General features: G+C 37.4%; 1 long non-coding RNA gene across 2 annotated transcripts in view; it reads left to right on the plus strand.

Moving 5' to 3' along the window:
* Nucleotides 1-18,599: 18,599 nt before the first annotated feature.
* LOC132013197 (uncharacterized) overlaps nucleotides 18,600-26,138 on the plus strand; it is a 58,813-nt gene continuing 51,274 nt past the window's right edge. For both annotated transcript variants that reach the window (XR_009402913.1, XR_009402912.1), the window contains exons 1-3: nucleotides 18,600-18,844; nucleotides 19,080-19,186; nucleotides 19,660-19,774. This is a non-coding gene — a long non-coding RNA (uncharacterized LOC132013197). The remainder of the gene's footprint in view (nucleotides 18,845-19,079; nucleotides 19,187-19,659; nucleotides 19,775-26,138) is intronic.

Here is a 26,138-nt window from a genome sequence, read left to right on the forward strand (position 1 = left end):
AGAGCCAAGGGCAAAATTGCAATCAATGACAAGTCCTATAAGAAGAGACCAAGGCGTGGAAATGACTACAGGTTATAGACTGATATCTTGAGCTCGTTGAAAGAAATTGCCTGGAGCCTCTATATGCAACATGACCTTGGGGCATGTACCATGAGACCATTTTTGGTAAAATTGACTTATAAGGAGATCTTTGGTATTTAATTAATTGCATCATCTTCTTGGAACTAGTCCAGGCTTGCAGAGGAATTTTTCAAGAGTTGGCAGTGTTATAGTGAGGTTCTAGAAATGTGTCTCTTTCAAAAAAAAAAAAAAAAACCAACAACAACAATAGGTACTAAATATATCCTTTGTGTGTTCTAATGTTGAGAAGATCTTGACCATAGAGCATACAGCACTGATTGCCTTAGATCATGAAGAATAGGGAAACTGAAGGTGTAAATAATCCCCAGGTTTTATTTTCCATCAGTATTTTCAGCATTACAGAACTTTGCTAGAACACCAATATTATTTAATACAGTTTCTTACCCTCTCTGGGGATACTAACAATCAGAGAAATGGAGGAAGAGGCAGCCAAGTTGAAGAACAGAAGCAGGTTAGGAACTAGAGCATAAATTGAGTGACCAGTACATTGCTCCAGAGTGAAAACACATGGAAGGAGATACTTTAATCTGTAACGCACTGTAGTCAGATCATTTACTCTTCTGTAGACTTGGCTTCTGTCCATGCAATAGACAAGTCCAAGTGTAAAAGTGAGGTAGTAAGGTAGTAATGAGCAAGGAGATGGGGGCCAGAAACTCTTAGACTGATGTTAGGGTCACCCTTTTGACTTGAATGACCAAGCCTCTATATAAAATTCTAATAAGGTATTGAGACCTAAATACATTTTCAGACTACTTGAGGCAAATGACTCAATGATGAGAATCTAAAACAGAGAAAGTAAGAAGCACATACTCTAAGAAACCATTAGAGTGAAAATTCAAGGGAGTAACATAGGCATTTGTCCAATGTTGTGTTATAGACAAAATGACTAGAAGATATTTAGGGTTATAAAAATTAGACAATTACTGTTCATGGAGGAAGAACACTATACAGTCAATAAATAATTGCAACTGTAGTTCCTCTTGGCTTCGATTGACCTTTCAGTCAGGGAAATGAAAGTACTTTAACTAAACTTAAGATCTTCATCAGTTTGTTTAATTCTTTTGGAAGAGTTATTTGGCTAATATATCTAGAACTCCCATTGTCACTGGTGGCAGATCTGCCACTTTAAGTACAGAAAGAATAGAAAAAACACATAATTAGATACAACCTATCCTGTTGGAAATCATTGCAAAAGTACAGTCATTACTTTAAGGCTTTATATACAATGATAGGCCTTAAAGTCTACCTGCCAAGTGTTCGAAAATAGGTGAAACTTACTTGATTTTTCAGAGCCTCTATTAGCTCATCTGTAAAAAGGAGATAATGTTGCCTCTTAGGATGGCTTCGAGGATGAGGAAAATACATGTGACATGTTTAGAAGCATGCCTGGCATGTGGGGAGATCCTCATATGTGTTAACTATTATAATTGTTGTATGATAATAGTAATTCTAAGTTAGGGTGGGCATGGTTTAGAGAATGAATGAAAAGCACAGATAAGGTGTATTTGCCAATGCTATGGTGTAATGCTGGCCAATGAGCCATTTTTCTCGTGTATACAAGTAACTGAAGAATGACATTTGATTTCACCAAATTCATTAAGCAGAGATTTTCCAATGTTACAGCAGTAAAGATAAAAAAGTATGTGAGTCTGGAAGGAATGTAAAGCAAATGTAAGACCAGGCTGAATCAGACACCCCTTAAAGAAGACTTCTGTGGGATGGCTCAAGCAGCATCTCATAGGAGTGAGAAAACTTTTATCTGCGCCCTCTAGGCTAGATGACCTCTGATATTAGGCATCATGTCTTACTCCAAAAAGAATCCTCCATGCCTACTACAGGGTCTAATTCATACTAAGCACTCAATAATTGATAAACAAACAGCAAATAAGCAAACCAGACATTTAATCTTACGCAAATCCTAATTTATATGAATCCTGGTTTGGATATTCTTTCTTTTATTCTTGAAATAATGGGGTTGTACTAGCAATCTTTAAAGTTCCACAAGCTCTTCCATAGTAAATATCTTAAATAGAAAAAAAAATGAGATTTCCTGAGAAAACTAGAGTCATTGTATAGAGCAATGTGTCTCAAACTTTAATATTTCTACAACTCGCTTGGTGGTCTTGTGAAACAGTCTCATTTGGTAGGTCTGGGAGAGACTTGAAATTCTGAGTTCCTAAAAAGCTCCCATGTAATGCTAATGCTTTAGTTTTATGGACCACACAAATGAAATAGCAAAATTTTAGATGATTGTCGTGGATCTCCTCTCTTAGGTTACCAGAGAGAGGAAAGAATGTCTTTAGACAGGTACAAAGACATTACTATTTGGGTTCAGAGGAGAAACAGAGGATCCATGTTATTTAAAAGGCTTTGTGAAAGACATGACACTTGACCTTCAGCTGGAGGTTTGTGTAGGATTTGTGACATTACAATTTACAAATTACTTTTCAATGCATACGTCAATGATTATTTACAGAAATCTTCTAGACTCTTTGAAATCTCACAGTGATCCAAAGAGAAGTGGACATGGATTTTAAGCTCCATTTTACAGAACAGGAAAAAAGACTCAGAGAGGCTGGTGATTTTCCTAGCTGACGAATAGCAATTCTTAGGCTAATGTGGGTCTCCTGAATCATACTCAGTGTTTTCGTTCAAGCACATTGCATTTTCTAAGTAGATGAGGCTTACGACCATGATGCTATGAACTTGTCACTCACGAAATTTGACATTGCTCACCAGGACCTGAGTAGTGAGGAAGCCCTAATGAACAGCATCACCATATGATACAATGAAGCTAGGGGGAAAAAAAAGAGCTATTTCTCTTCTCACTTACCAGCTATTTTCAAGATTCAAAACCTTAGCTCAGACACAATCAACAACAAGGCTTTGATAACATCATTTTTTTTCCCCTATGGAATAGGATCCACAGAAATATAGAGGAATATAACCAAGATCTAGGCAACCCGGAGTTTGTGAACCAATTTGGTCTCTAGTCCTTATTCTCTTAGTCTATACTAATACTCAGGCCATTGTTTTAAAACTTCAAAGAGGTTTTGAATTGCACTATCAGATGTTTTTCCCTCTGAGTATTCATGAAGGTCAAAGGTATAAAGATAAATATGTCTGAGAAAACATCAAACATTAACAACCTATTAGTAAACCATCATAGCTCAAGTATTTAGGCGTTACTTAAATTTTAATAAATGCTTTCTTCAAAATCCTTTGTTCAGCTCTGATTGATCTTAAACAGCTTTGTCTCCGTAGAGATTTACCAGGAGAGTGAGAAAAATGTAAATTTATATTTTAATTTTTCCCTGTGCTTCCAGGTAATATTTTCTTAGACCATGAGAACAGTTGCATTTGCTCTTACAGAGGCAAAACAATTCCCACGTCCTTCACCTAGTCCTAATTTTGGTTCATCGAGTTGCCCGTAGAAGCTATCTCTGAAAAATAGCATATTCAGCAAGACCTACCCATTAAAAATTGCCAGGGTGGAAGTGACAGGATTCTGTGTTCTTGGTGTAGTGGCCCATACCGCTCAAACACATGTCCTCCATCCTAACTTCTAATTGTCTGGTACTTTTCCTTTGTACCACTTCCACTTTTGTGGGCTTGCCTGTAAAAAATAATGCAAGCAGCTTCTTCAGAAGTTGAGAAAAATCTCCTATCCTTACAAATGCTCTCTCAAGCAACAGGGATGGTACCACAGGCTTTGAGACAGATGGTAGCCAATCCAAATTCAGTATGGTAAGCAGGCGCCCCTCAATAAAACTTTAATTGCTGCATATGGTATCTGCTAACTTGTTTAGAAAATGGATATGCAGCATTAGCTCAAAGCATTTAAATGGCCTCATCGCACTGGACAGCATGTTGGGCTGCCACCTGGAAGACCCAAATTTCATAGCAGATGTAACAGTAGAAGAATAAAGCTGGTGGTTGATAGTCCTGGAATGGAGATGACATAGTCAGCACCCAGCTGTTCCCCCCGACCCGCGCGGACTCCTATTGCTTTGGTGTCACCTCCACCACGTCTTGAAATCACTCATGTATTGTATTCTCCTCCCAAGGAGAGACACAGAGAGAAAAAAGACAAAAACAAAAACAAAAACACGCACTAAGCTATACCATAAGGCTGAAATGGGAAGGGGTCCGTGTCCCTGCTACACCCTGGGAAACGTGGAAGATGCTTTAGAATGCAGTTCAGGGAGGGAAGAAAAAAAAAAAAAAAGGATAAAGATCTGGATGGAGAATGCCCGACATATGTGCAAATTTGTGCCAAAAGATGGGAGCCAAGACAGAAGAGAAGGTTCCTTCTGAGAGTGCCGAAGAGATCTTTGCAATTTATCATTTGCATTTGTCTTGCCTGGCAAACAATAAATAACACTTCACACTTGCTGAGGAGGTCAGCTTATCAGACTGCTGACTTCAGAGACTGATAGGAGTGAAACTTACCATTTCTCAAAACAGGGTCTCCTTAATCCCCTCCCCAGTCAGGTAGCAGTAATGAGTAGAAGAGAAATAGAATCTCAAGATCTCAGTCTATTTAAAGACAAGGATATTAAAGGAAGGAACAAAACTAATTGTTTTTCAGAAAGATCACAGAGCAATATTCACTTTTGAACATTAGTGCTTTGCGCCACCCCACCCTAATCTAAATTAAGAAAACCCACAAATGTACTTCCCAGACACACTATTGATTTCTGACCTGTAAATTACTCTCCATCAAAAAGGTTTTGGTGCAGACTAGGGTTTTGGAGTAGCCTGGGTACTTCTCAGCTGCAATCTGCATAATGTTTAGTATTCAGTGAGTTAAAGCAGGCAATGAAAGGGAACTGTCAACGCAATCTAGAAGATATAAAGAAATGAAGGGGGGGGGGGAGCCGTATGCTAATAATCCACTCAGTAATTAAGTGAAGATCGCTGCCAAGCGCCACTGCCACTTTCAAAGGGTAATTTGTACAGGAAATCATAGAGTCATTGTCAAATCATTTCAGGATAAAAGGAAAGTCATCAACTGAGATAAGATAAATGCTGGGTGTCTGGCAGCATGTGCCCTAGGAAATGCCTTTGCTTTTTAAATTTTTTTTTTTCCCTAAAAAAAAAAAAAAAACCAGAAAAAACCTTGCAGAAGTGGGGCTAGAAAAACTTGACAGGTTGAAATGTACATTTACTATTAATAATAGGGGCAATCTATGCATGGATGAGTTTTTAAATAGGTTACTTGAACAAAAAATGGTAAAATAAATCAGTTAAGAGGACTTAACTTGTAACTAGTATACTGCCTGTGATTTTTCTCTTCCTCTCCCCTCTTTTACCATGCAGAAGTTTTCAATCATTTCCCCTTTGTTTCCCTATTTTAGCTAAATTATAGTATTTCAAAAGTGGTATTAAGCATCCCATTCTCTAAGGAAGACAACACTTTCATCTCTGAAAAACTGAAAAAAAAAATTTTTTTTTAAGGAAATCTGAAAAAATCATGTTGCTCCTACTGCTTCCCTTTTATGCTGTTTGGATCTTGCTTTATCTCACAAGAAATCCTGCAGAATTAATGCATGAAGTTTGTGAGGCAGCTATAGTCTTTGTGTAGAAGTGGATAGTATAGGTTATTGTTTTTCTAAATATTATCCTTCTGGAAAAATCTCGACAAAATGAGACATGTATTCTATTTGTCATTCAAATTTACATGCCCCCTCATTGACTTATTCTGACTTAACCTGTGTTAGACAAATGTCTCCAAAAAGAGTAAATGGATGCGTGCATTTACGGGTAGTTATTTCTACACAGCTAAATTGATTCCTTGGATGAAATGTTTCACCCAAATATTTCCTTAAAACTGATGTCTTCTGTCATCCTGAAAGAAAAGTTTGTTTGCTCCAGGGAGCAAAATGTCGCAATGTTTGAGACTCGCTCCTAAAGAACTTCCCCATTCTGGCGCTGCTCCATCCGTAGAAGCATGGACGGGGAATTCAAGATAACAGAGCTTCATGGGGTCCTAAAGCATCAGCCATATGTGAAGTTTGTTCTTTACATAAGAACTGTGTCAAATGTTTTTTTGGATTGCTTGACAAACCTTTTTCAGATGACACCATACGTTTTATAATACGTGCTTAATAAAGTTATCCTTTGAACGAACATATGAAGAGTAACTTCCTTCGTGCCAGGCATTATATGAAGACGTTGATCCCACTAGCAAAGAGTTTCTTTCTAGTGATAGAAGCAAACAAATAACTAATTAATGTGTGTATCTTTCGTTCTTATTTATGCATATTAGTTTTCATCACAGGATTTTGTGTTTGGTCCTTAACTTAAAAGGACTATTGGTTAATTTTGTGTAGACTTGTACATGATTCTTTGGAACAATTATGAATGTGTACATTTGTCCTTTTTCCTCCTTTCCTTTCTCTTTCTTTCTCCTTGCTTTCCTTCCTTGCTCTGCCCCCTTTCGCTTCCTTCTGTTTATCTACCATCCACCAGCTACTGTTACCCATCTCTCTGTCCAATTCTATGGTAGCTCTTCTGTGATACGTATTGTGATATATGTTGGAATATAAAGGCATTTGTGCCTTTGCAGTTACAAATTAATGACTGGGTGGTGGGAAAGAGAATGTAAAATTAAAGTAAACAACTGTCATAAAACATCAGGATTTTGTTCTATGGGTTAGACAACTACACCCTGGGCAGAATTTATAGGAGTATTTTGAGGATAAAATCGAAATTACTGATTTAACAAAATTGATCATTGGATTCCCCTGTAAATCTTGTCTCTTTACTTAAATTTCAGTAATTCCAGGAAGGAACTGAAGAGGAAGCCCATCTATCTATATATCTATATATTCTGCATTAAAGTGAGATATATAGGTATAGATATAGATATGGATATAGATATAGATATACCTCAACTATTAAAACATAGTAGTCTGGGACCTATTAGTCTAAGGGCATACAATTCTACACAATGCATTAAAGTTTGTTAGAAGAATACAAGAATTGATGTTCTTAGCAATGACCCGGAGTTCTTACGAACCTCTTAAAATATATAAGATTTCATTGATTATTTAGTATAAGCTTAAGTTTATTGGGTATCTCCAAATTGAACTGTTACTCTTAAGCAAAATCAAACTGTCCTCAAAGTGCAGAGACCATCCAGGCATACCTCATTATACTGTACTTCACTTTACTGGGCTTCACATGATGTCCATTTTTTTTTTTTTTAACCAAATTCAAGGTTTGTGAAAACCCTGTGTAGAACAAGTCTGTGGGCACCATTTTTCCAACAGCATTTGCTCCCTACCTGTCTCTGTGCCACATTTTGGTAATTCTCACAATATTTCTATTTTTTTCATGATTATTGTATTGGTTAGGGCGGTCTGCGGCCAGTGCTCTTTGATGTTGCTATTGCAATTGTTTTGGGGGCACCATGAGCTATGCCCATACAAGATGGTGAACTTAATTAATGTGTGTGTCCTGACTGCTCCACAGACTGGCTATTTTCCTGTGTTAGGACTTCTCCTCCTTCTCTATGGGCCTCCCTATTCCCTAAGGTACAATATTGAAATAAGGCAGTTAGGAATCATACAATGTCCCCTGAGTGTTCATATGAAAGAAAGAGTCTCATATCTCTCGTTTTAAATCAAAAGCTGGAAAAGATTAAGCTTACTGAGGAAGACCTGTAGAAAGTTGAGATAGGCTGAAATCTAGGCCTTTTGCACGAAACTGTTGGGCAACTTGGGAATGCAAAGGAAGAGTTCCTGAAGGAAACTAAAAGTGCTACTCAGGGAACACATACGTATAAGAAAGAGAAACAGCCTATTTGCTGACAGGGAGAAAGAGTGGTCTAGATAGAGGATCAAACCAGCCACAACACTCCCTTAAGCCAATGCTTAATCCAGAGCAAGGCCCTAACACTCTTCAATTCTCTGGAGGCTGACAGAGGTGAGGAAGCTGCAGAAGGAAAGTGTGAAGCTAGCAGTGGTTGGTTCATGAGGACTTAAGGAGAGAAGCCATCTCCACAACAGAAAGTACAAGGTAACCAGCAAGTGCTGATACAGAAGCTGCAACAAATTCTCCAGAAGGTCTATGATCATTAATGAAGAGGACTACACTAAACAACAGATTTTTGATGTAGATGAAGCAGTCATATATTGGAAAAAGATGTCATCTAGGACTTTCATAGCTTAAGAGAAATCAGTGCCTGGCTTCGAAAGGTGGGCTGACTCTCTTGTTAGGGCCTAGTGCAGTTAGTGACTTGAACTTAAAGCCAACTCTCATTGTCCATTCCAAAAAGTCCTAGGGCTGATAATCCTTATGAATTATGCTAAATCTACTCTGCCTGTGCCTTATAAATGGAACAACAAGGCCTGGATGACAGCACATCTATTTGCAACATGGTTTACTGAATATTTTAAACCCATTGTTCAGACCCACTGCTCAGAAAAAAAGATTCCTTTCAAAATGTGGTTGCTCACTGGTCATCCAAGAACTTTGATGGAGAAGCATCATGAGGTTAATGCTGTTTTTATGCCTACTTATATAGCATCCATTCTGCAGCACGTGGATCCAGGAGTGATTTTGACTTTCAAGTCTTATCATTTAAGAAATATATTTTGTAAGGCTATCACTGCTTTACTGTATATAGTGATTCTTCTGGCGTATCTGGACAAAGTAAATGAAAATCTGGAAAGGATTCATCATTCTAGATGTCATTAAGAGCATTCATGATTTATAGGAAGAAGTCGATACAGCAACATGAAGAGGAATTTGGAAGAAGTAGATTCTAGCTTTAATGGATGACTTTGAGAGATTCAAGTCTTCCATGTAGGAAGTATCTGCAGACGTAGGAAATAGCAAGAGAACTAGAATCAGAAGTGGAGCCTGAAGATGGCCATGAATCGCCTCCCTCTCGTGATACAACTTTAATGGATGAGGAATTGCTTCTTACCAGTGAACAAAGCAAGTGGTTTCTTGGGATAGCTAGTGGTTTCTCCTGGTAAAGATGCTGTGGAGTTCATTGCAATGATAACAAAGGATTTAGAATATTATATAAACTTAGTTGGTAAAGCAATGGCAGGGTTTGAGAGGACTGACTTCAATTTTGAAAGAAGTTCTACTGTGGGCAAAATTCTATCAAATAGCATCACATACTACAGAGAAATGGTTTGTGAAAGAAAAAGTCAATCTATGTGGCAAACTTCCCTGTTCTCTTATTTTGAGAAATTGCCACAGCTGCCCAAACCTTCAGCAACCACCACCCTGATCAGTCAGCAACCATCAACCTCGAAGCAAGAAACTCCACCAGCGAAAAGATTATGACTTGCTGAAAGCTCAGATGATGGTTAGTATTTTTTAGCAATGAAGTATTTTATAATTAAGGTATGTATATTTTTTAGACATAATGCTATTGCACAATTAATAGACAATAGTGTAGTGTACACATAACTTATATGCCCTGGGAAACCAAAAAAATCATTTTACTCACATTATTGCAATATTTGCTTTATCGTGCTGGTCTGGAGCTGAAGCTACAATATCTCCGAGGTAATATCTCCCTGTACAGTGGGTTGATAATTTTCAATTTCATGATTTGGTTAAACTATTATGTATTTAGATTTTACAAAAGGTTGTAGTAATGGTGAATTAAAAAGCTTAAGGATATTTTCAATTTTACATGAAATATTCTGGATTCAGAGTCCAGAGTGCTCACCATTACACCATGGAACCGCCAACATGAAATATTCTGTATCCTTTCATATATATTATTGTTCTCTAAGAGACACTTAAGAGCATATAATATTTCTCAAATATATTTGATCATAATACCTTTTTATTTTTATTTTTTATTTTTTTAAAGATTTATTTATTTGAGAGAGATAGAGAGAGAGCTCGTGCTTGTGTGAACACGAGCAGCGGGAAGTGCAGAGGGGGAGAAGCTGTGAGCAAACTCCCCACTGAGCGTGAAGCCCAACTTGGGGTGGGGGAGTGAGTTCATGGTCTGAGCCAAAAGCAAGAGCTTTCTTTGGCTCTCGAATGAGCCACCCAGGCACCCCAATAATAACCCTTTTGGGGAGACTTGTGATCAGGAACATATCCATTCCAATGAAAAATAAAATTAATCAAAGCTCCTATTTTCTTGAGGTTCAGAAAAATTGAAACAATCATCTTTTAAAGATCCACATATTTGGCAAGCAAACCAATTAAAAATAGGTCATTTTTTCAAAATTTTTGACTTGAAAGAGTTTAATATTAAAAGCTACCACTAGATGAGGGTTATGTCCACTGACTGAGCTAAGAATTTCACAGATACCATCTTTTGATCCTTCCCACATGCCTGCATAGTAGGTGAGCACATCTTCATTCTAAAAATGAATAAAACCATTAACCTTATAACTGTTCAAAGGAAAATTTAAACACAAATCAGTCTAGTGTCAAAGAAATACTCTCTTCTATGGTTTCATTTATTTGAACAAGCACCAAAAATTGTTTCAGAGAACTTGTAAACAAATCATTTATTTACTAATGTATTTAGAAAATGTATTTTGAACCTAACCTGTATAATATGTTCTGAGATTTCACTGACTAGACCTAATGCTAGAATAATAACTTTCAAATCTGTATTTTTGAGAAATAATGAGAACAGGATGAGGTCAAGTATGTTTTTAGAAAACAAATGCACTCTGGTCTTATCAACCCACACAATGTCTTAGAGAAGAATGTGTTTTGCAACATGAAATATCTTGTAAAGTTGATAATTTAAAAAAAGCATTAAGAAATATAGATAGATATGTATAAAGGGACCAAAATTTACTAAATAAAGCAGATTTTTTTTAGCCCATCTTTCTCTATGATAGGTAACTAATGAAATTAAGGAAATCAGTTTTATTTTGTGTGGCTGAATTATTTTCTCATCTCGATCAAATTAACAATGGTTTCTTAGGAGGTTTGGAGATGATTTCTAAAGTTGTCTTCTATTAATTTGTCCCTTCCCTATATGTGCAGGCCATGCTTCTCATTTGGGTAGACTATTTCTCCTCTTGAATTTGGGATGGCTTTTAGACTTGCTTTGCTAAACAGAATGTACCAAAAGTGACACTGGGGTAGGTCTGGGTCTAACCTCTAAGAGGACCGACAACATCTTTCTGGGGAATTCAACCACCATGATATAAAGAAAGTTGAGGGGCACCTGGGTGGCTTAGTGGGTTAAAGCCTCTGCCTTCAGCTCAGGTCATGGTCCCAGGGTCCTGGGATCGAACCCCGCATCAGGCTCTCTGCTTGGCGGGGAGCCTGCTTCCCCCTCTCTCCCTGCCTGCCTCTCTGCCTACTTGTGATCTTTATCTGTCAAATAAATAAATAAAATCTTTAAAAAAAAAAAAAAGAAAGTTGAACAAAACTACTGAATGAAGAAATATTACACGGGGTGGGGGGGACAAGTAAATGGGCAATGAAATGCCAGTGTGAGTGAAGCCTTCTTAGATGTTGCAACTCAGCCCAGTGGCAGCTAAAAGCCAGCTGAGTGAGTGAACTCAGTTAATGACAGATAGAGCAGAAGAACTGAGTCCTGCCCAAATTCTGGACCCACAGAATCATAAGAAAGAATCCACTGTTATGGTCTAAAACCTCTAGGTTTTGGCATGAATTACAAAGTCATAGATAATTGGGGGAAAAAAAAGGCCGAGGTAAAATAATTAAAGAATATAGAATGATTTAAATTCTTAACTACATTCTGCAGATCTGTATATGTATTTAAGATCCTCAAAGAGATTAAAATACAATTTATCAAAATTCAGGTTACCAAAGGTGTTACCTGCTTCTCAAATTAGATATTAATTCCCTGCTTTTATCCAAAAATGGAAGTTTAGATTAAAAAAAAAAATAGGAAAAGACTGGACTTTAATAGAAAGTAAAGAGTGAAACCTAAGAAAACATTAGAAATACTTATTAAAATGTTAATTTTTTTTGAAACATTTAAAAAATAGACTATGACCTTTAACATCCAGGACAAAATAATCAGGTTTTAGATTGAGTTTGTAAAATGTTATCCTTGGTATAAAAATGTTTACTTAGTTCCTAATTCATTAAGAGAATTTCCATTAAAAAAATCTCTGCACTCTATTATTTCAAAAAGATCTTCCAAAAGTCTTAAAGGAAGAAATTTAATTTGAATTTATTATGACCAATTTGCTTATTCAACTGAATGGATAAGCAGTCAGCTCTTTGAAGCATGCGTGTTTAGAGGATGACAAGCATATTTGAGAAGAGTGATTTTTTTTTTAAAGATTTTATTTATTTATTTGACAGACAGAGATCACAAGTAGACAGATAGGCAGGCAGAGAGAGAGGGGGAAGCAGGCTCCCTGCGGAGCAGAGAGCCCGATGTGGGGCTCGATCCCAGGACCCCGGGATCATGACCTGAGCTGAAGGCAGAGGCTTTAACCCACTGAGTCGCCCAGGCGCCCCAAGAGTGATTTTTAGGAAGCAAAAAATCCCAAGTAACTGCGCTATTTAGAACCAATTGCCATAGTGTTCCTGAGCAATAACCAGTTTTCCCAGCAGAGAATTTTATTTAGTATGGATGGTTTGTAATAGCTGGAAGTTCAACTTGCAAGGTGACTTGCATTTTTTCATAGGCAGGTCATGACCCAAATCACTGAAGGGGGAAAAAAAAAAAAAGAAAGAAAAAAGAAAAGACTCTATTTTTCTAAACTTCCTGAGACTCACAGACTTCTTAATACATGGAAATAACTTGGAAAGCCTGACTGTATGAGCAGTCCAATCATAGCCTCTCATTTTCTCCTTTGGAAATGAAGGTGATATTCACAACCCTATTGGAAAATCTCAAACACAAGCTAGTCCTGAACATATTAGAAAATATTAGTTAGTCCAGCATTTTCCTTTGTTTAAGTAATAATTGGTGTGAAAATTATTTGGCTTAACACTAATTAATATTAAATAGGAGTGGGTTTAAATAGCACCTTTTCTCCTCAAGGTATCACAGAAGAGATTTACAAAGTAATGAGTTAAAATACTGGGAGCAGCGTGACTCTGCTGGCAAATGGATCTGCCATTATGTGCCCAACAATAGCTCACACACGTATAAGTAATTAATGTCCTTCAGATGTACTTTATCATACTTACTTTTCACAGTGTTAAATTATTACCCTAATTTTTATTCCAAAGACTTTCTTATTTATCTGGTATTGAATTATTTTATTGAGCATATTACCATTTATTTTAAAAAATCACTATCATTTCTATTATTTTTGAAGGAGCTTTCTAGTTCATTGCTCTGCATATAATCTCATGTGCCACTTCTCGGGTATGATAAAAAATTTAAAATAAGAATGGTATAAAAATTTAAAACCCAGCTCGACGGAAACCTATTAATTTCTTTGTTTCTCTATGTGTAGCTACAAAGGTAAAGTAAATAGATCTCGCTTTTCAAGTTTGTTTAGGGCAAATGTATATAATTTTGCGTGGACGTGAAATATGTTTGTGATTGTTTTTACTATTCTTTTATTAAGCAAAACCAGATAAGTCTATTTTATTACATTAAGTATTGGATATACAGTATTTTGTAAAAGATATGTAAATCAAATAGTATGTTTTGTTCAAGTATTTTTCATGAATGAAATATCAGACTAGTTTGGAGGTTAGCCACTGATGTTAATGATTCATCTTTCAAAATGAATGCAATGGTTTTATGCAATCAGTGAATGGCCAAGCTTCCACAAAGGGTGATCACTGAATGCACAAAGTTGAAAACAAACCCCAATACACAGAACAATAAATGCTGTGGCAGTGAATAATTATTGGTCTTATAAATCCTAATCATTTTATGGTTTATCTTAATAGCAGCTAAATATGTTCTTTGAATTCCTTTATCTGTAACAATATTTAGATTTTTTTTTTTTTCAGGCTTCTGTTGGTGATATTTTCCAAATCAAGTAAAGGAAAAGAAAACTCAGTCATTATAAAACATAAAGCAATCTGTAAAATTATAAAGCTTTTTCCTTTCTCTCCCCCACTCTCCTTCCCACATCAAATGTAGACCATATGCCAAGGCTACTCCTTAACTATAACTGACTGTTGTTACTGTAGTAATCAGTCTCTGTCAGAGCAATTACTTAAAATCATCCGTCCTGGTTGTTTTTCACAATCCACAGCACACTGAGCAGAACAATGCAGCTGACAATCCCAATGGCACAGATGGAATTATCATACCTCACACCCCGCCTGACTGACAGTTACCTGCAGGAAAGGGGAAGGACCCTATCATCTGGAGGGGCAGCTTTCTTGTTGCCAAAGAAGGAAAGAGAAAGCCCTTGCTGCACCTTTGTCGTCTAGGGAATCAGCAGAGACTTCCTCCTGGCATGTGCAAAACAAACAATGACATTATTCTTCTGGAGAGCAGCGGGGCGGGCATTATCCGTGTTGAGGCACTGGCTTTAAGATATTAAACAGGTTAATCGATAGGTGTTCCAGCCTTCACAAGACCCTAATTAGCAGACCATATGGATTGAAATTCATTAGCCTCTCCTGCCTTTTGCCAGATCAATATTTCCGGGAACTGTCCCAAAGTACATTGTTTAGAAATATGTTCGTTTCTTAGATCTCCCGACCAATGGTTGTTGGGGTGTCTGTGTGTGTGTGCGCGCCTGTGTGACAAAGACAGTTTCAGGACGAGGGCTGGGGACCTTGATAGAGTCGGACCCAATTGCTTCAAGTGGTACTATTACCATTATATTGGGAGGAGCAAGGTTTTGAACAAAGATCCTTTTAACTAAGCAAATAGTATCCTTTCTCATCCTGCCTTTTGTTCCAAACAAACAAACAAACAGACACAGAGATAAAAAGGAAGGTCTTCAGGGCTGGGGGGTGGAGGGGGTGGGGGAGGCGGAGGCAGGATTTTACTAGGATCGAAAAGTGAATTAAACAAAACAACATTTTTGCTGAACTGCTGATCCCCAAAAGACCTGAGTCTCTCCGAGTGGGGCCAGCTTCAGTCAGGTGGCTTGAGAGCCGCTAGGGCGAGAGCCTCTGCTTTAATGAAAGTTCTGGCGAGGCGAGCTGTAGGTACCTTCATAATACAACAGGCTAGAAAGGAAGTCCTATTCCTTCTTGGTGGACAGCTCCAAATAATTAGAGGAAGAAAGAGGGGGAGAGCTTCTGGGTTTCCCTCTTTTAGTCTTGAACCATCTATGCCTAAGGAAGCATGGGTCACGGGAGCATAAGGGGGGTACGTTTGCGTGATATAGACACTAAGAATATACATGGACCCATAGATGTGTATATTCTTTCCCTGACATTTTTGGACTGGTACTATTCAAAACACTAACAGGGAAGGAATTCATTTAATTCAGTAAGGGAAAATGGAAGAGCTGAATCCTTATAGTGTGCTGATGAAGAGACCTAGATTAATCATAAACCTCGCTGGGCCACCAATAGGCTTTATTGAATCATGCTGAACCCATTGTGTGACTTTGTGATTACTCTTCTGCTAGACTTCTTGGAGGCCTGGCTTTATTTGGAGTTGGAATGTTGAAGTTATAGGATACTCCTGGGTAACCAGAATTGATTACATTGCCATTAAGAAAATTGCCCAAGATAGAGATTGCAAGAGAGGCACCACCAAATATAGGCCTTGTGGTGGTATTTGTTTCTAGGACATCAGGGGATTTTAATGGTAAGCAGGTATGGCTATTTAAATTTTGCCTTCAGTTAAATGTGGGCACTCTGGTCTGGGAAGTGCTTCATCCATAAAATCTGGGAAGACCTGTTCTACAAGGGCTGGGGGCTACTCTCCAACTGTAGGTTTGGGAAAGGGGTATGTGACAATGAAGACTCTCCACATTGACTAGGAGTCAGTGGCTTTTTTGAAAATAGAAGGAAAGGAGGGGACGTAACCTGAATGCTGTCCTTCCACCTGAGCTAACCAAGACAGTGGCCACCAGTCACGTGTGGCTAGCATCTAAAACATGACTTTTCTGAACTGAGAAATGCTGTAATTGCAAAGTACATACTATATTTTGAAAACTTAAATAGAAAAAACAATACAGAATATCTCATGAATAATTTTTGATATTGATGATATGTTGAAATAATAACATTTTTGATATATTGGGCTAAATACACTGTGCTATGGGTTGGGCCTCTGCCTTCAGCTCGGGTCATGGTCTCAGGGTCCTGGGATCGAGACCTGCATGAGGCTCTTTGCTCAGTGGGGAGCCTGCTTCCCCCTCTCTCTCTCTCTGCCTGCTTCTCTGCCTACTTGTGATCTCTCCTTCTCTGTCAAATGAATAAATAAAAAATAAAATCTTTAAAATAATTGTTACTTGTTTCTCCTTTTTTTAAATATAGTCTCTGGACAATTTAAAATTATCTATGTGCCTCACATTATATTTCTACTGGATAGCATGAGCCTACCCAATCCTTACCCTGTCAGTCCTTTCACAAGTGTTTTTTCTTTATATCTTTATAGCACCTTGATGAGGGAGTTATGACTATTCCCTCTTTATTGACAGGAGCCACGCATCACACACATCAGGGAACTTGCTTAATACATACAGGTACCAGGGAGGAAAACTGTAGATAGAGCAGATTGGTTTCATTCCAAAGGCCCTCTTCTTCCCAGAAGATCTTATGTCTTCCATGTCCTATTACTGATCCCTATGAAGTGGAATGAAAAATAAGAGTTTTGACTTTGAATGCACCTGTGGTCACCTCTGCCTAATCTAGTGTTTCTTGAGGGAGATGCTATTGTCATTAGGGTGGGGAAAATCCTAGCTCAGATGAGGCTGCCCCAGGATCTGTGCAGGATCTTCAGGGTCCCTGGCCAGAATCTACTAATTGTCAGTAGCTCTGAGCTCCTACGACTGTGATAATCAAAAGCGCTCCCCTTCATTTTCAAATAACTCATTGGGGGATGGCACCAGGCTGCATTTGGAGACATTGATCTATAGACGAGGAGGTCTGCAAACGAGAGCCCCAAAGCCACATCCTGTTTTTGTAAATAAAGCTTTCTTGTAACATCGCCATGCCCATTTGTTTACATATTGTTCATGGCTGCTTTTGCACTGCAAAAACAGAGTTGAGCAGTTAAGACGGAGACTGTACAGGGTGCAAAGCTGAAAATATTTACAATCTGGTTCTTTGCAGAAAAAGACTCTGGGCCCATCTTGATCCATCTTCATATATCATTCTGCCTATCAATTAACACTCTTGCTTTAGGATTTGTGTTTTAGGGCTCGTTTCTTCTTGATTCGGACTCCTCGCATTTCCCACCTCTTGGGTGCGCTATTCCCACTTTGCCATACACATAAGTTCTAAAATTTGGCTTGCTCCTTCCAGCTCTTTCTGTAGTGGTATTGTGGTTAGAAAGCCGAAATTCCATGCTGGGTCCTGCCACCTCCTAATTGTGTGGCCTTGAGCCAGACTATCCTTAACTTTTTTGAGGCTCCTTTTGCCCATCTGTTTCGGAAGGCTAATCATTCTTCCTTCTTAAGATTTATAGTGACTTGGGGCGCCTGAGTGGCACAGAGGGTTAGGCCTCTGCCTTCAGCTTAAGTCATGATCCCAGGGTCCTGGGATGGAGCCCCGCATCAGGGCTCTCTGCTCAGCAGGGAGCCTGCTTCCCCCTCTCTCTCTGGCTGCCTCTCTGCCCACTTGTGATCTCTCTGTCAAAAAAAAAAAAAAAAAAAAAAAAAAAGAAAGAAAGAAAAAAAGACTTGTAGTGACTAGCAAAGGATCTAAATGGTAATAGGGCACCTAAAATAATACCTGGAATGTAACAGGTGTCTCTTCTTTCCCTCAGCAGGGTCCAGCACCAAGACTGACTGGTTCTCTTCTCATACTCGTGGATAACCACACCACCACAGCGGGTTTCCTCTGTTCCCCTCATGGGCTCTAGCATTATTTCAAATGTTGCTTCTACAAGCCTCAACACCCTCATGTTGAGAGGATTTCTCTCACTAGCACTTGTTTTTCAAGCAAGCCGGTCAATGACCACTAATACCAGGATCTAATGAGAAGGGTCACCAAAATAGACTGTTCAAGCAAAGAAGAGGGCACTGAATTCAATTTGTAGTTGACCAGATGCTTAGAAATCAAAGAGGTGTCATGTTGTCTTATTGCTTAAAGCAAGTAAATAACCTTGCAAAGAAGTTCAGAATTAATTGGAGTTGAAATAATTATAGCCGATGATAAGCCAACTACCAGAGAAATGCAATAGTCAAGCTGTGTGGTAACAAATGCATTGATTAACATATGTCAGGACAGCACTGAGTGTAGCTGAGAAACACAGAATTATGAAGGTGAAAAAAAAATCACCGGCTTCCACAACAGTTTTTAGTGATCGCTCAGTTCTCTACTTGTGAGATCAGACAGACTTCATTCTTTAAAAAAAAAAAAAAAAAGAAAGAAAAGAAGAAAAAAAAAAGCCATTCCAGTGAGAGAGACTTAGTCCGAAAGGTCAGCCTGCCATGTGACTAGCAAAGCCACTGATTTAGCATAAGCAAATGTATGTTAAGATGCATTTTGTGATCCACCGATGAGTGGATCGTCCCCTACTCCTGCAGTTTGAACAAGGCTCGAGAGGGTCATCTCCCCGCAAACGAGGACTTCCGTGCCACTTGAAGCAAAAAGTGACCTATTAAAGCTGAAATGTCTTCGGCTGGAGAACTTCAGAGAAACCACTTCACCTAAAACGAGACTGGTGAGTACAAAGGGACTGGCGTGACTGGCGTATGACCCATTTCTAGCCCGCTAACTGAAAAGGAATCCTGGAATAACACATTATTTGTGCGGCTCTGGAATTTTCAAAGCACTTTTATGTCCACGAACCCGTATGTGAAATGACCAGGTCGACTAACTTACCGAGAGAAAACAAGATTGCTCTTTGCAGATAGAAACCGCCTCCCACCCTCCTGATTTTTTTTTTTTTTTCACAGAATTTAGGACATGACTCAGTTTCTTAACACATTGGGGGAAAATTTCTTCAAAGAATGGAGTGATGTGTGAAATTAAGAAACAGAAGGAGCATAAGGAAGACAATATGGTAACACACAGTTAAGTTTCCAAGACTTGAGAATATATCTCTTGCAAAATATCCCTGTATGCTAAAGTGCATTCTGTTTATTCTAGCTCAGAGGCTCAGCTGGTCATGTAATATGTTAGCAACTGGCAGACTGAAAATGTAGAGCGAGGTTGGACGATCAGGGCTTTCATCAAGAGGAAACTCTGGGGCTTGGTGTTAGTTTGTAGAGTCGAGGGGGGCTTCGCAGAATGATGAAAAATGCTAGATGGGGAGAAAAGGAAATGGAAAATAAAGAGAATGATCTAAGAGATTAAGTCCTCTCAGACTCAGGCAATGGCTGGCATCCACAGCCCCTCACAGACTTTTCCATATTAGCAAAACATAAATATATCCTCAGGATTGCAGCTTAATTGGGGCTCCTATTATCGGAGCCAATACAGGCTCACCCTGGAAGAGAAGTCTCACAGTAATTGAACCTTTGCGTTTGGTTTCAGACTCTACTCGTTGAAGGGAGGATGCTGTTCAACACACAGTGCTTTCAGGGAAGAGAATACCACTTGGCCGGAGAGCTTTCCCAAGAACTGAGCAAGCCACATCATTTTATAACAAGTGAGTCCTTGCTAGGGAAGTGATTACCAACATTTTATATTTTGCAAAAAGCCTTATAAGCATTTGAGGGAAGGTGCCCTCATCCACACTCCTGTTGTTTTTAAACTTCATTTATAAATTAGGAAACTGAGGTTCAGTGGCTTGAAGAGGCTTGCCAGGGTCACTTGGTAATTCAGCAGCTAGTTCTCATAATATGGCACAATCACAATAACAGAAGATTTTCGGGGGTATAGCTCAGTGGTAGAGCATTTGAATGCACAATAACAGAAGTTTTAAAAAATAACCTTTCATTTCATTTACAGAATGAATTGTACCTACAGGCTTCTTTTTGGCTTGAAAATAGACATGTCTCCCTACCTCCTCTATGCTGATCTCTTTATATTTTTAAGATGATAGACTTTTCAGGGAAAAAATATTTTATAAAAGGCAATTTCTGTCATGCAACCCCAATAAAATCAAGCAGAGCATATTGTATATATTTTAATTAATATTCTTATGTCCATAAATATTTTACTTTATTTTTTCTGTTTAGGTACATTGGCCAGGGTTTATTTTCAGAATTGTCATAAAAGGTTACATTCCCCTACCACATCCTCTGTATCAGAAAGAAAAAACTGGGGAAACTGGGGTGGTGTGGTCGGTTAAGCGGCCAACTCTTGGTTTTGGCTCAGGTCCTGATATCAGGGTCATGAGGTCAAGTCCCACAGCAGAGCAAGGAGACTGCCTCAGATTCTCCCTCTCCCTTTGCCTTCCTGCTTATGCTCTCTCTTTCCTTAAAATAAATATATAAATATTTAGAAAAAGATGATTGATTGCTAATTGTTTCCTTCAGATCTGCAAAGACAAATGCTCCATAGTCTCCTGGAACTATCTCTTCATTGGACGTGTTTTAATACCATGAGATATGTTTCAAATTTCCCAAGGACATCTGAAAATTCAAAAGCAACCTCCAACATCTTAACATTGTGGATCATCTGCTAACCAAATAGTAGACTCTGTTTATCTACCCCCCCCCAATTTTGACAAGCCTAGAAAGAACTCTTATAACTCTAGACTCAGTGTATTTGTGCCAATAACTACTGAACCACAAATCATCTGATGTGATGAACCACACCAGATATCTATTGTTAGATATCTGAATTCTTAAATTACACATGTCAAGACCCTTAAGTTCTTATTCTCTCTTGGTAGAATAAGGGCTCTTCATTTATATGAAGAGTTAATCAAGTTTTTGGAACTCTACTCTCAACAAAAACAATAAAATTTAAAACTAAACTCAACTGACTAGGCCAGACAAGGTTATTTCTATGTTTCAATTCAAAAAGAGAAAAAAGAATTACTGGAAAGTAAGAGTATGAATTACCAGATCTCTATTAGTATGCAATATCCTAGAATTTTTTTTTGGGGGGGGGACTATTTTAATAGCCTCATGATGAAGTTTTTATTTTATTTTTTTTAATCTCTGATATCTCCCAATATAAATCATCTTGAAAACTGGGGATGGACTAATCTCTCATTTTGCTTTCATTTGTCCTTCTCTGAATCCTCAGTAGTTTCCAGGTTCTTACAGGCAATCAAATTTCTGAGGAGGTTACTACTTAAGACCCTTCACTTCCTGGTTCCTTTCTAGAAGAACCATTTTTATGATAGCTTGACTGGTCCCAGAACTGTTCCCAGAATATATCAACAGCTTCTCAACTTATCTTTTGTGTAAAAGGCTCCTCCACTCTTCTGCCAAGTCCTCCCTCTTCTTGGAAGTACTGCATGGGTCCTACCTTTTCTCTGAGACCACTCATTTAACACTCTACTTTAATAATCGCTTCCTCCACGGCAATCCTGTAATTTCCTTTACCTCTAATATTCATTTCTTACCTAGTACATGCCGTACCATATTATTATATGCCTTAACCACTGTGCTTCCATGTTCTTTGTATATCACATGTGTTGTATCCCTAGAACCCTATACTCTGTAACATCTGGTGGCATTGATGATGATTGCTAACACCAAATGCCATGTGCCAGGTGAACAAAGTGGTCTAAGCACCTTATAATTATTAAGTCATTTAATTCTCACAGTAATCTGAGAGGTAGGTGCCATTATTATATCTGTTTAAAAGATGGCAAAACTGAGGCAGAGAGCAGTTAGTGACTCACTTTGTGACTCACCCACATCGTAAATGTTGGAGTTGAGATTTGAACCCAGGTAATTTGACTCCCGTCCACTTAAGTAATACACAATGCTGATGATTACTGAAGAAAAGGGCATATAATTTTATAATTATGAGCTGAATATTTTTTGCAGGATGAGAAGATGAGCCACTCTAAAATAGGTCAAACTTAAGTCAAAAAAGGCATTTCTTCATAGATAAAATTTTAGGGATGAGCATCATTTTGTTTTCTTAAAAGAATAAAGATGCATCTATTTGTATAAAATTTTATCTGGACTTGAATTAATATCCAGGTGACTCTAGTACCTAAGCATCACTGCTTACCTTAGCCCTCCAGCTCCTCCATAAAAGTGCACTCTTGTTCTGTCCTCCATGCTCAGCTCTGTGCTGCTTGAGGAGAAACAAGAAAACTGGAAGGTTTTTTTTTGTTTTTTACATCTTGAAACAATTGACTTTATTGAATGTGTCTAATATATCTCTCCAAAACGATAAGTATGCCTTCATAGAAATATAACAGTTTAATGATGAGATATGGCAAGTCTTTGTTTTTTATTTTTTTCTAATCTTTCAAGGGACTCCAAGCAACCAACTTATTGGACATATTGTATGTATAGGACATATTATATCAACCTGGGCCATCCATGGGTATGAGATCTCTTATTTAAGATGAAAGCTGTCACTCACGAGGTATTTTATCGGGATGCAAATTGGAGGAATATTTGAAATTTTCTGTAAATTTGATATCGAGGGATTCCTTACTGTACAAACTACTAAATGACATCTGTTAACATTTACTATTTTTTATATTTAGTATAGATTTTATAATCAATATTTTCATTAAAATTTAATCATGTAAATTAGTAGCTACCACAATTTGTTTGATAAGGCTTAAAACATTTATACCTTATGACCATTAATTCCACTTATAGGAATCTATCATTAGGAAATAAGAACTGCAAAAGAAAAAAATTGGAAGCAAGATTGTTTATTGCAGAATTATTTATGCAGTGAAAAATAAAATCTCCTTAAATATCCTGAATTGGAGGAAGTAAATTATGGTACAGTTGCACAATGGAATATTTATGTAGTAATTAAAAATGAAGAGTGCTTTAATGACATGAAAATGCTTTTAATAATCAGTAACATTAAGCAACATGCAGCACACAAGATTGTATGTACAGTGTGATTATAAATATTAAAAGAAGAATAGATGGTAAAGAAATCAGAAGACATGCTGCCATATAAATAGCAAAAGAAGAAACCTGGAGAAAAAAGACAAGAAGTAATTATGAAACAACATTTATAAGGGTATCGCTATGCAGTGCTATTGTGGGTAACCCATTCTTTCTTCTTTATGCATTTTTATAATTTACAAATTTTTAAATGTGGGTTTACTCCTTTTATCATCAGAAAAAACCTTTAGTGTAAAAAAGTGAATTGCAATTTCAATAGAAATTGTTAGAGTCCAGAAAGAGATATTAAATATGAGTTCTGACATTTTATTTTTGGAAATGATTACTGATGTTATTGATGGTCACAACAATAGTATTCAGATATATGGCCAAGCAAAACCCTGAAAGATGAATCCATTCAATGGAAAATAGAAGCTATATGTAGGTAGCCTCTGGGTCTTTTGGGTGTCTTGCTTATTATAACCTTCTTCAAGGCCATTTCTAGTATCTATTTACCAACAATTAGGAATTGTGTAAAAGTTCTCTCTTAACATGTGTTTATTACTTTGTGCAATTGTTTTGTGAATAAATGTCATCCGATCCTTTCTGAAATATTAACTATGAAGCAGGGACATACATATTTAACCACTTATAAAAAATATACTTGAGCCTCTGTAGTATTTGCTTCTAGCCTAATTTAATTTACTCAGGGTATTTATTCAGTGGATATGGATACACACACACACACACACACACACACACACACATTTTCAAAAACCATTTTCACATAGTTATAGAATCCAATGTATTTGTCATCGGCTCTGCTCAGAACACAATTCTTTCAAAATATTATGTTTTGATCCAAGACTTATTTTGTCATCTTGAAAAATCCAGAGAGAGTAAAACAGACAAGGGGACGGGCAGGCTTCTATCCTTTGGGCATCTGAGTGAAGCACAGACTGAGATAAAATATGTCTTACATGTGATGGGTCCTCCTCTAAATAATTATTATATTAATGAAATCTACTTGTAATTCATACTGTCTTTTTCCATTTCTAATATGTTTTTAATGCTATTCATTCCAAAGAGTAGTAGTGAAAATAGATTTTTTACATAAGACTTTGTAACTGCCCCTCATGCTTGTCATTACATGGAAATAAATGGAAATGCAAGCTAAAAATTTGTGGGAAAGATGTTCTTTGCTGTATTGTTTATAAGATTTAAAAAGAAGGATCATTCTAAATACTCAGATTTGGAAAAGGGAGAGTCCATAAAGACTTTAAGTCATCATTAGAAAATATTATGAAGATATTTTGTTAACATGGGAGAGTAATTTTAGTAAGTAGAAATGTAAAGACTCAAACCAGCATATAATATTATTGAGAGTGGTTACTTAATAAGTGAATTCTCAAATCTCCCAGTCTCTCATTATTCTTTAATAGAAAAGCAGATTTAACTTTGTTTAAAGGAAACAGTCTAACTCTGGTTGTACTCCAAAGTCTTAATGGCTGATAGGTTTCAGACTATGTTTCTCAATATTGAAATGACCCAAAGTAATAATCCCATAGAAGAATTTGTTACAAATCAAAATTACAGTTCCAACTGAAGCTAACTAAAAATCCTTATATGTAGACTCATAGCATTTAGAAAGTATAAGGAATTTTGTGATTGTCTACATAACTCCTTTTACCGGTGAGGAAACAACCCCAGCTACTTGTAAATTGAGCTGAAAAGAGAAGCAGATTTCCTCTCCTCCCAGCGGGCAGGGTTCACTCTCTGAGACAAACCAGTCTCTCTTCTCTGGAGAAACCTGTGTAACATTTCTTAACCTGAGAGTGTTCCTTTAAATTCATAATTCCTCCAAAACTGAATTAAAAACAAGAACAAAACAAGACAAAAGTGAACCCCAAACACCATGTAAAGGGAAATTACAAATGTAACACTTGATTGTTTTGATTTATTTTTAATTATCCTTTCTACCTTTTGTCTTAATTGGGCAAAAGCAGTAAAATTTGTTCTACACAATTAAGAGTAGTTATGTGCAAAGAAAATGGAGTCCTATTTTAAATCTTATTTGAACTGGCTCATAGTTCAGTATGTTGCATAGAAATTAGAACAAGTATAATATTTTAAAAGCTAATGAGTTTTAGTAAATTATCCTCTCAGAATGAAGTGCTGGGAAATTTTATATACTGAATTGAGAGTCTAAGGTTTTGCTTCCCACACCCCTTCACACAAAGCAGAGTTTGGGAAAAGATTAGAGTATTTTGAATTCAATACCCTATGAGCTGTCATCTCAAAGATTTACTTTTAAAAAATCTATGGTAGAATTCTATGGAGGTTTTCTTAGAATGAACTAAAAGATATTAGAAGTACTATGACAATAGTAATTTTCTAGGAACTCAGAGAAATCAGGTCATGCTTAATGAAATCAGGCATCAGCCCTGAAGTCCACTGGAATGTTCTGGCTCCTATTTCTTATTTTATTTTTGTGGGAATCAAGAGTTTTTGAGATTCCTCTGGGTGTTTTTCTTATTAGCTTCTTATTTCAAATACAAAATATATTATGGATCCAGATCATCCTGGGTGCAAGTATTATCTCATTTAATATAAATAGGGGAGGAGTTGCTCCAGCAACTCAAATGATACATAAGGCAAATGTAAGACAGTAAATTCAACGTTGGTGGCAAGGGTCCAGCCCCTGGATCCTCCTCTGTGTCTCCCAGTTATGTAATGATCCCATTTGGAAGGTTAGATCTGTTTTTCTGAAAATAAACTGTATATTTTCCATGTGAGTTTGGGAGGGGTTGGAGGGGGGCAAAGAAGAGAACCAGTATTTAACGAGCCACCCATTTTCATTTATTCACTGGATATCTATTGAACACTTACTCTATGCCAGGCACTGTTGTAGGCACTAGGGATAGAACAGTGGAAAGACGCAGTCATTGTTCTCATGGAATATCTGCTCAGATGATGCACATGTTAAGCAGATAAGTCAGCAAAGATAATAAATAGTAATAGTAA

The sequence above is a fragment of the Mustela nigripes genome, chromosome 3, assembly GCF_022355385.1.
Source record: "Mustela nigripes isolate SB6536 chromosome 3, MUSNIG.SB6536, whole genome shotgun sequence".
Classification (NCBI taxonomy): Eukaryota; Metazoa; Chordata; class Mammalia; order Carnivora; family Mustelidae; genus Mustela; species Mustela nigripes.